Below are 8,851 nucleotides of genomic sequence, written 5' to 3'. Positions count from 1 at the left end.
GAGTGATCTTGGCAATGCCTCACCCTTCACTGCGCCGAGGATATTGGCTCCTTTGTGATGCTTCCTAGGGACTGTCGGAGTCTTTCCTTTCCCGCCCCATCCCGCTTGTCCCTCCATCCTCGTGGGCAGTGTGAGGGAGGCAAGGGCACCCGGCTGACCACCCTCACACCGTTCTCCGCCCACCAACACAGGGCGACCAACAAACAGGAAACCGGTACACGGCACACTTCCTGGTCCCGCCGCGGCGCCGAGGGGAAGCGTCGCACTTCCGTCCAGCACCACCACCCTCCCCCCCCCCCCCCCTGGCCCTGACCACCTCCACCTCCCCATGGCCACCGATGCTACTAACAACCACTGCTACACACAAGTTCCTGTCACTGGCGCTGCCTCAGTGACTTAGGTAAAGGATCTTGTGATTCGTCTTAGTGCTGTGTCAAGACTTAATTTGAAGTTGTGAAAGCAGTCATTGGTTCGTGTTATACTCTCATCTCAGTTGCTCACTCTACCACCTCTGTAATCCTTCAATAGACTTTCCTGTCACTCTGTAATCCTTCAATACACTTTCCTGTCACTCTGTAATCCTTCAATACACTTTCCTGTCACTCTGTAATCCTTCAATACACTTTCCTGTCACTCTGCAATCCTTCAATACACTTTCCTGTCACTCTGCAATCCTTCAATACACTTTCCTGTCACTCTGTAATCCTTCAATACACTTTCCTGTCACTGCAATCCTTCAATACACTTTCCTGTCACTGCAATCCTTCAATACACTTTCCTGTCACTGTAATCCTTCAATACACTTTCCTGTCACTGCAATCCTTCAATACACTTTCCTGTCACTCTGCAGTCCTCAACAGCTGCAACAACCACTACTACTACTGCTATTTCTACTGGTGCTACGACTAACCATAACAATAACTATTTAGTTGTAACAGCAGCAGAAGTAGTAGTAGTAATAGTAGTAGTAGTAGTAATAGTAGTAGTATAGTAGTAGTAGTAGTAGTAGTAGTAGTAGTAGTGCTGCTGCTACTACTACTTCTAATAATAGTAATAATAATAATAATAATAATAATAATAATAATAATAATAATAATAATAATAATAACAACAACAATAATAGCAATAATAATAACACTACCAGTTACTGTTCACCTACAATCATGGTTTCTTCTTTAACTTAGTCCCCTTCCTCCGCCCCTCCCTGGCAAGACCGTCCTACAGCAACGCGGGAGGGTTTGAACCCGAAAGGGGGGTGGGGGGGGTAGAGGGGGCTAGGAGGGCACACGAGGGGTGGCGGACATCCTGGTGTAGTCGATCGGGAATCAATGTTATAATGGACGACCCGCCCTCCGCCACAACTGTCACTTCCGTCCGGGGTGCCACACACACACACACACACACACACACACACACACACACACACACACTCACACGTTGTAGCTATACGTATTTCTTTGCGCGGTCACCAAGCATAAACACTACTGGTTATCTTTTCACAAGCAAGATTCCTCTGTTCTTAGTTTATCTCCGCTTAGATATACCTCTGCTTGCTTTCACGGTTCACTTTCTGATACCTTTTTTTCTCGTCTCGTCCTGGCTTCGACTCTTCCCCCGATATACAAAATCAGTCCCTAGTCTGCTCCCCACCTGCTGCCTTTTACCTCGGATACACGTGTAATATCTTCGCCCTATCCAGGTAAACTCACCCCACGACTTAAGAGAGAGAGAGAGAGAGAGAGAGAGAGAGAGAGAGAGAGAGAATTTTCATGGGATAAGATATTTAATAGTTAACTTCCGAAGGTGTAAGTTGAGTGGTATTCGTGAGGAAAGGACTCATCTCTCGTCCACAGCCACCGTCGGCAGCACGTGCAAGGCAGCTGTGGCGGGGTGGGGGGCTGCTTGGAGGGGAAGGGGGTGGAGTAGGGGCCGGAAACAGCTGATCAGACAACAGCTGATCGTCCCAGATGCTCCTATTGTCCTGTGACGTCACTGTCTGAATGCTGCCCCCCACGAGCGGCTCTCTCTCTCTCTCTCTCTCTCTCTCTCTCTCTCTCTCTCTCTCTCGAGCGCGCGCTTAATAATATCTCATTTTTTTCTGCGTTCATTGAGTTATAACATGTTCATTGTCGACGATTAAATGCCTGGCACTGGAAACTTAAGCTCCTCCTTCCTCTCATCGGAAAACATGACGTGGGGGAGAGCAGGTGTGAAGCTGGATGTTACTTTCTTATTAGTGATTATTCGAGAACATCGCGTGCGGGAAAGTAAGATGAGAGAGAAGAAGAGATCAGTTATTATGTCATTTTCCATTAATCGCAGGAGAACCGGGGCGCAGAGGAGGGCAGGTGTGAAGCTGGATGTTACTTTCTTATTAGTGATTATTCGAGAACATCGCGTGCGGGAAAGTAAGATGAGAGAGAATAAGAGATCAGTTATTATGTCATTTTCCATTAATCGCAGAGGAAGCCTTTGATAGGGTCTGGCACAAATTTTGCCTTCCAAACTACCCTCCTACGCTTTCTATCCTTCGCTCTGTACCTTTATCTCAAGTTTCCTCTCTGACCGTTATATTTCTGCTGTGGTAGACGGTCGGGGCGCAGAGGAAGGCTTGGCGGGGTGAGGCGAAGCATTAGTTGGCGCTGCGCACGGCCTATGTACCAAATAATTACTTTAGGGGCGTCTGCCGTGTGGTGACGCACTGCATCCGGTGGTGCTTAGGCAGGGGAGAGAGAGAGAGAGAGAGAGAGAGAGAGAATGTTCAAGGGGCGTTATCTATGTGTTTACCTGTTAACTCATCTGACTCTCTCTCTCTCTCTCTCTCTCTCTCTCTCTCTCTCTCTCTCTCTCTCTCTCTCTCTCTCTGACACATGCTATTACCAAGGCAAAGTTCACTCATAGTCAGTCAGTATCATCCTGTTTGCCGCGGTCGAGTCTCTAACGCGTGACTCAGTATTAAGAATGGGGGAGGAGGGAGTGAGGGAGGGCGTGGTCAGCTCAGAGCCATGGTTCCTTCAGTTCCTCCCAAGTAAAAGGTCGCTCCGTGAAGCTGCTCTTTGTTTCCCCAGGGACGAGAAGCGACCGGATCATGTTAGGTTCACAGGCCCCTCGCATTGTTTTTGCTGTTGTCATCAAGAAGCTTTTGACCCAGTCCTCTTCCTCTCTCTCTCTCTCTCTCTCTCTCTCTCTCTCTCTCTCTCTCTCTCTCTCTCTCTCTCTCTCTCTCTCTCTCTCTCCGTGTCATATAAGAGTATTGGACGTCGCATAGAGAGGAGGAGGATTAGGAACAGTTCTTATTCATGTTATTTACAAACAAGTCACGGATCAGTAAACAATAGAGGTTTGGGGGCAGCTTTCTATGTGTGTAGGCAAGGCTTGTAAGACAGACGAGGACAAAATTAGGCCACCTCTCTCTCTCTCTCTCTCTCTCTCTCTCTCTCTCTCTCTCTCTCTCTCTCTCTCTCTCTCTTTGGAGGGGCTTCGTGGTGCAGTGGTTAGCACACTCGGCTCACAACCGAGAGAGCCCGGGTTCGATTCCCGGGTGGAGTGGAAAAATTTGGGCGGCTTTTCCGATACCCTACGCCCCTGTCCACCCAGCAGTGAATGGGTACCAGGTATTAATCGGGGGTTGTGTCCCGTCTCCTGGGATCTGTTCCCTTCTCCTATAATTCCTTCCCCTTATGTCTCTCTCCGGCATATGACCACAGATGTTGCACCGACTAAACGAAACTTTCCTTCTCTCTCTCTCTCTCTCTCTCTCTCTCAATCCCACCAGGATATCCTCTCATACACTTATTATCGCCCCCGCCACCACTTACCATTGCCGCTGCCGTCACCCTCTCACAAACCAGATGTTTACTAGAATAAGGGAAGTGAGGCAAACTTCCTACTCCTCCTTCTCCCCTTACTCTTCCTCCGCCTCCTCCGCCTCCGCCTCTTCCTTTTGGCTCTGTTCTGCGTCGCATAAAAGAATTTGATGCTCTTTTCTCTCTTTGTTTTGGTTTCTAACAGTGTTGTGGGTTTGGGAGGTTTGAGGGCCATCATTCCGCTGGAGTCGTGCTATTATTATTATTTGTATTATTATTATTATTATTATTATTGTTATTATTGTTATTATTGTTATTATTGGTAATATTATTATTATTATTATTATTATTATTACTATTATTATTATTATTATTGTTATTATTATTATTATTATTATTATTATTATTATCGTTATTATTATTATGATTATTATTGTTATTATTATTATTATTATTATTTTTATTATTATTTTTATTATTATTATTATTATTATTATTATTATTATTATTATTATTATTATTATCATTATCATTATTATTATTATTATTATTATTGCTATTATTATTATTATGGTAATAATAATAATAATAATAATAATAATAATAATATAAATATAAATATGAAATGACGATGCTGAAATTTTTGCGCCTGTAAATAATGTACAATGAGTTGACTGTTGACTCGTTTTCAGCCGGCCGGGTCATTCTTTTCAGGGGAAGTTCGTGCGTGTCTTTGTATATACCGAGCGTGTGTCCTTGTGCATCAGTTCCGTGTTCTAGTCTTCTCACCTTGTACTAATCTCTGATAAAGGTTCGTAATTATATGGGTCAGAAAAAAACATTAGCAGAACAAGTGTGTGTCTGCATTTATGTGTACGTTGGGTTTTCTTGAGATATTTCTTTGTGTGCATTGTCGTATGTATTGCTGTTTAGAATATTATACTACGCCTTCGACTGTATTTGTAAATATTTATGTAAAGTTGAAGTTGACTGAATGGGTTTATAGATTATTTTATTCATTACATATTTTTTGTCACAGATTCTTTATTTGCACCTTGTACATAATAGTTTTAGATTTTGGATATTTCACTTGAGTTATGGTTTGGCTAAGACGATAAACTTTCGAAAACGACACTTTGCAACCGTTTTGCGTATCGCACTGTGCAAATCATTGACGTGTTAGCGAGTTTCTTCATCAGCAGCTGAGCAATGTTGTAAACGTTACTTGACAATCTTTTATGTTTGTTCTCTTTAAACAAGGGATGTCATCAGTATGTAAAACCAAACAGAAATAATGGCAATACCTTGTTTGTGTGCTGCAGAAAATCAGTCTTAACGAAGCAACGCCAGACAGCGCCATCATTTCTAGAAGCTGTGTTGGCCTTGTCGATGAAGGAGCGACTATCACTCCCCTTCAGTTTGTCCTGACAGCCTCTTTTCCAGTGTTTCTTGGTATTGGGTGCTGAGGTTTCTTCCAAGCGGTGCTGGGAATAGACCTCAATCAAGTTCATGTCAAATGTAAGGAGGTCTTGGCTACACAGCTGGCGTTGCTTCGTTAAGACTGATTTTCTGCTGCATACAAACAAGGTATTGCCATTATTTCTGTTTGGTTTTACATACTGATGACATCCCTTGTTTAAAAAGAACAAACAAATTAGATCGTCAAGCAACATTATCTATTTTGTTAGTGTAGTAGGAAATGTAGTATTTGTAACCAAATGATATAGGGCACCAACAATCTATGCCTGGCTTTGAGGAGGCGTGGCTGAACATAGGGAAGTCCAGGGGTGCTGATATCTGAAAAAGTTAAGAGACACTGCTTTGCTCCGCTGAACAGACTAGAGAATGTGCATGAGTGTGCCATGTGTTGCAGTGGACGCCAACCCGCGGTGGGCTGCGCTGCGGGGCCAGTTCATCCGGCAGGCACGGAGTCACACAAAGGTTCAGAGTTTCCGTGCATTCATCATTGAAACGTGAGCCATTGTTATTATCTGACTTACCTTATGTCTGCCATGTGTCTCTTCCACCTGTGTAGGATGACCATTTCCTTGCGATTGGTTGAAGATGCAGCAGTGCTTAAATCGTGTCGCCTACAAATCAAGTGAAAAAATAATTTGTGCTTGTTCAGTCAAAAGAGTATTCTTCCTTATTGTTGTCTGACAATCATTTGACGTGTAATTCATGAAAATACACAAACACATTGTGCCTTTATTACGATTCCCTCCTGGAAGTCTCGTGTGTGTGACTCTACTGGCCGACGATCAACACAGACCGGGTCAGCTCCCAACCGTCGACATTCCCACCAGATATTCTCCTTAGGAGCAGTTTTGTTCCAAATGTCACGCACACAGCTGTGCATCATATCGTGGATTCAGTTGAAATAAAGTGAGTGCGGATGTTTCCAGTATTTTATTTCACGTCAATCATCTTGAATGGTAACAAAGGACTTCAGAAGCGGACTGCTTGACTACCAACGCCTACATTGCTAACACAACATAACACATTATTGTAGAAAAGCAAAATTGCCAGTACATACAAATATATAAGAATACACACGTGGCTTTGGTAATATTCAGCATTCACTAGTGTGACACATTGCACTGAGGCTAAGCCCATCAGCCCCATTAGGACAGTCTAGTGTTAACAACTGTTTCTTTGTGGGAAAAGAGACTGACAGATCCTTCTTAATGTGTTTTACTTAATATGTTATTATTAAAGTGATGACATAAAGGAAGGTGTGTCGTCCTATAAAATCTATAAGTGTTAAACAAACAAGGTGAAGACGAGGAAGGTTGTGCCGCCTCGGATATCTCTCTCTCTCTCTCTCTCTCTCTCTCTCTCTCTCTCTCTCTCTCTCTCTCTCTCTCTCTCTCTCTCTCTCTCTCTCTCTCTCTCTCTCCCCTCCCTCTCTCTCTCTCTCTCTCTCTCTCTCTCTCTCTCTCTCTCTCTCTCTCTCTCTCTCTCTCTCTCTCTCTCTCTCTCTCTCTCTCTCTCTCTCTCTCTCTCTCTCTCTCTCTCTCTCTTCTGTCATCATCCGTGTCCGAAAGTTCCAAAGTCAACACGTGTGTTGTTTCCCGCTTGCAGGGTTTTTCCCGACCTAATCAAAAACCCTAATCGTCTAACATCCATGACCTATGGAAACTTCAGTGGCTTAACCAGAAGCCTAAAAGCCTAGAAAGAGTGGAAGCTTTAGAAGAAGAAAAAGAAGAAGCAGAGCCACGTAAATATAACCGGTGGAAGTAAACTTTGTCCACCACGGTCCTAAGTTAACGAACTCCCGGTGGCTGAATGGAAAGCGTGACGGCGCCGCATTCAGGACGACGCGAGTTCAATCCCCGCCCGATGCCACCAACCTGGGATTTTTCAGCCGCCGCTGAATGGCTTAAAACTACCCACATGCTGTCCAGAAGACCACCCATCAACCCGGACTCTAGATTCTAGGATTAAAGATGAGCTCCGGAGGGGCAGCATGAGCCAATGCAAGATGGGGCCACTATAACTTGCACATCTTGACTCACTCTCCCTTTGCTGAAATCTCCATCTTGGGAGATTTCAATGTTCACCACCAGCTTTGGTTTTCATCCTCTTTCACTGACCAGCCTGGTGAACAAGCCTACAACTTTGCTCTCCTCAACGACCTAGAGCAGTTGGTTCAGCACCCTACTCGTATTCCCGACCGTCTTGGAGACAGGCCCAACATTCTAGACCTCTTCCTTACCTCTGATCCTTCTGCTTACTCTGTCAAACTGTTCTCTCCGTTGGGCTCCTCCGATCATAACCTAATTTCTGTATCCTGTCCTATCGCTCCTGTACATCCTCTGGACCCGCCGAAGAGGCGATGCTTCTGGCATTTTGCTTCAGCTCGGTGGGACGACCTGAGGATGTACTTTTCCGATTTCCCGTGGAATGATTACTGCTTCCAGGAGAGAGACCCCTCTGTGTGTGCTCTGCGCATCACAGAGGTGATTGTCTCTGGAATGGAGCCATACATTCCACGTACTTTCTCTACTCCTCATGCTAAAAAGCCTTGGTTTAATCACGCTTGTTCTCGTGCTAATAAAGATAGAGAGGCAGCTCACAAAAGGTTCCAGAGTCTTCAAACTCCCACTAACTTTGACCTTTACATTTCAGCCCGGAATCGTGCCAAATCTATTCTCCGACTTACCAAAACTTCTTTTATCAATAGAAAATGTCAACACCTTGCTTCTTCTAATTCTTCCCGTGACTTCTGGCATCTAGCCAAAAATATCTCCTCCAATTTCACTTCTTCCTCTTTCCCTCCTCTCCTTAACCCTGACGGCAGCACTGCTGTCTCATCTGTCTCTAAGGCTGAACTCTTCGCTCAAACTTTCTGTAAGAACTCCACCTTGGACGATTCTGGGCATATTCCTCCTACTGATCCCCCCTCTGACTCCTTTATGCCTGTTATTAAGATTCTTCCAAATGATGTTTTCTATGCCCTCTCTGGCCTCAACTCTCAGAAGGCTTATGGACCTGATGGAGTGCCTCCTATTGTCCTTAAAAACTGTGCTTCTGTGCTGACACCCTGCCTGGTCAAACTCTTTCGTCTCTGCCTATCAACATTTATCTTTCCTTCCTGCTGGAAATATGCCTTTGTACAGCCTGTACCTAAGAAGGGTGACCGCTCCAATCCCTCAAACTACCGCCCAATAGCTTTACTTTCATGTCTTTCTAAAGCTTTTGAATCAATCCTTAACCGGAAGATTCAAAAGCACCTTTCCACTTCTAACCAGTATGGATTCCGCAAGGGGCGTTCTACTGGCGATCTTCTTGCTCTCTTAACTGACTCTTGGTTATCCTCTTTTAGTAGTTTCGGTGAGACTTTCTCTGTTGCGCTAGACATATCGAAAGCCTTCGATAGAGTCAGGCACCAGTCTTTGCTTTCTAAACTGCCCTCTTTCGGATTCTATCCCTCTCTCTGTTCCTTTATCTCCAGTTTCCTTTCCGGCCGTTCTATCTCTGCGGTGGTAGACGGTCACTGCTCTTCCCCTAAACCTATCAACAGTGGCGTTCCACAGGGCTCT

General features: G+C 44.6%; 1 protein-coding gene across 1 annotated transcript in view; it reads left to right on the top strand.

Moving 5' to 3' along the window:
- The window catches only part of LOC126996742 (ets DNA-binding protein pokkuri-like), a 28,030-nt gene extending 27,238 nt beyond the window's left edge, over positions 1-792 (top strand). Inside the window, exon 3 of the mRNA XM_050857546.1 lies at positions 1-792. This exon is cut by the window's left edge and continues 668 nt beyond it. The gene's annotated coding sequence lies outside the window, so the exon portion shown is untranslated.
- The last annotated feature ends 8,059 nt before the right edge of the window (positions 793-8,851 follow it).

The sequence above is a fragment of the Eriocheir sinensis genome, chromosome 1, assembly GCF_024679095.1.
Source record: "Eriocheir sinensis breed Jianghai 21 chromosome 1, ASM2467909v1, whole genome shotgun sequence".
Taxonomy (NCBI): domain Eukaryota; kingdom Metazoa; phylum Arthropoda; class Malacostraca; order Decapoda; family Varunidae; genus Eriocheir; species Eriocheir sinensis.
The sequence above is the reverse complement of the archived record's forward strand: the minus strand, read 5'-3'. Positions and strand labels throughout refer to the sequence as shown.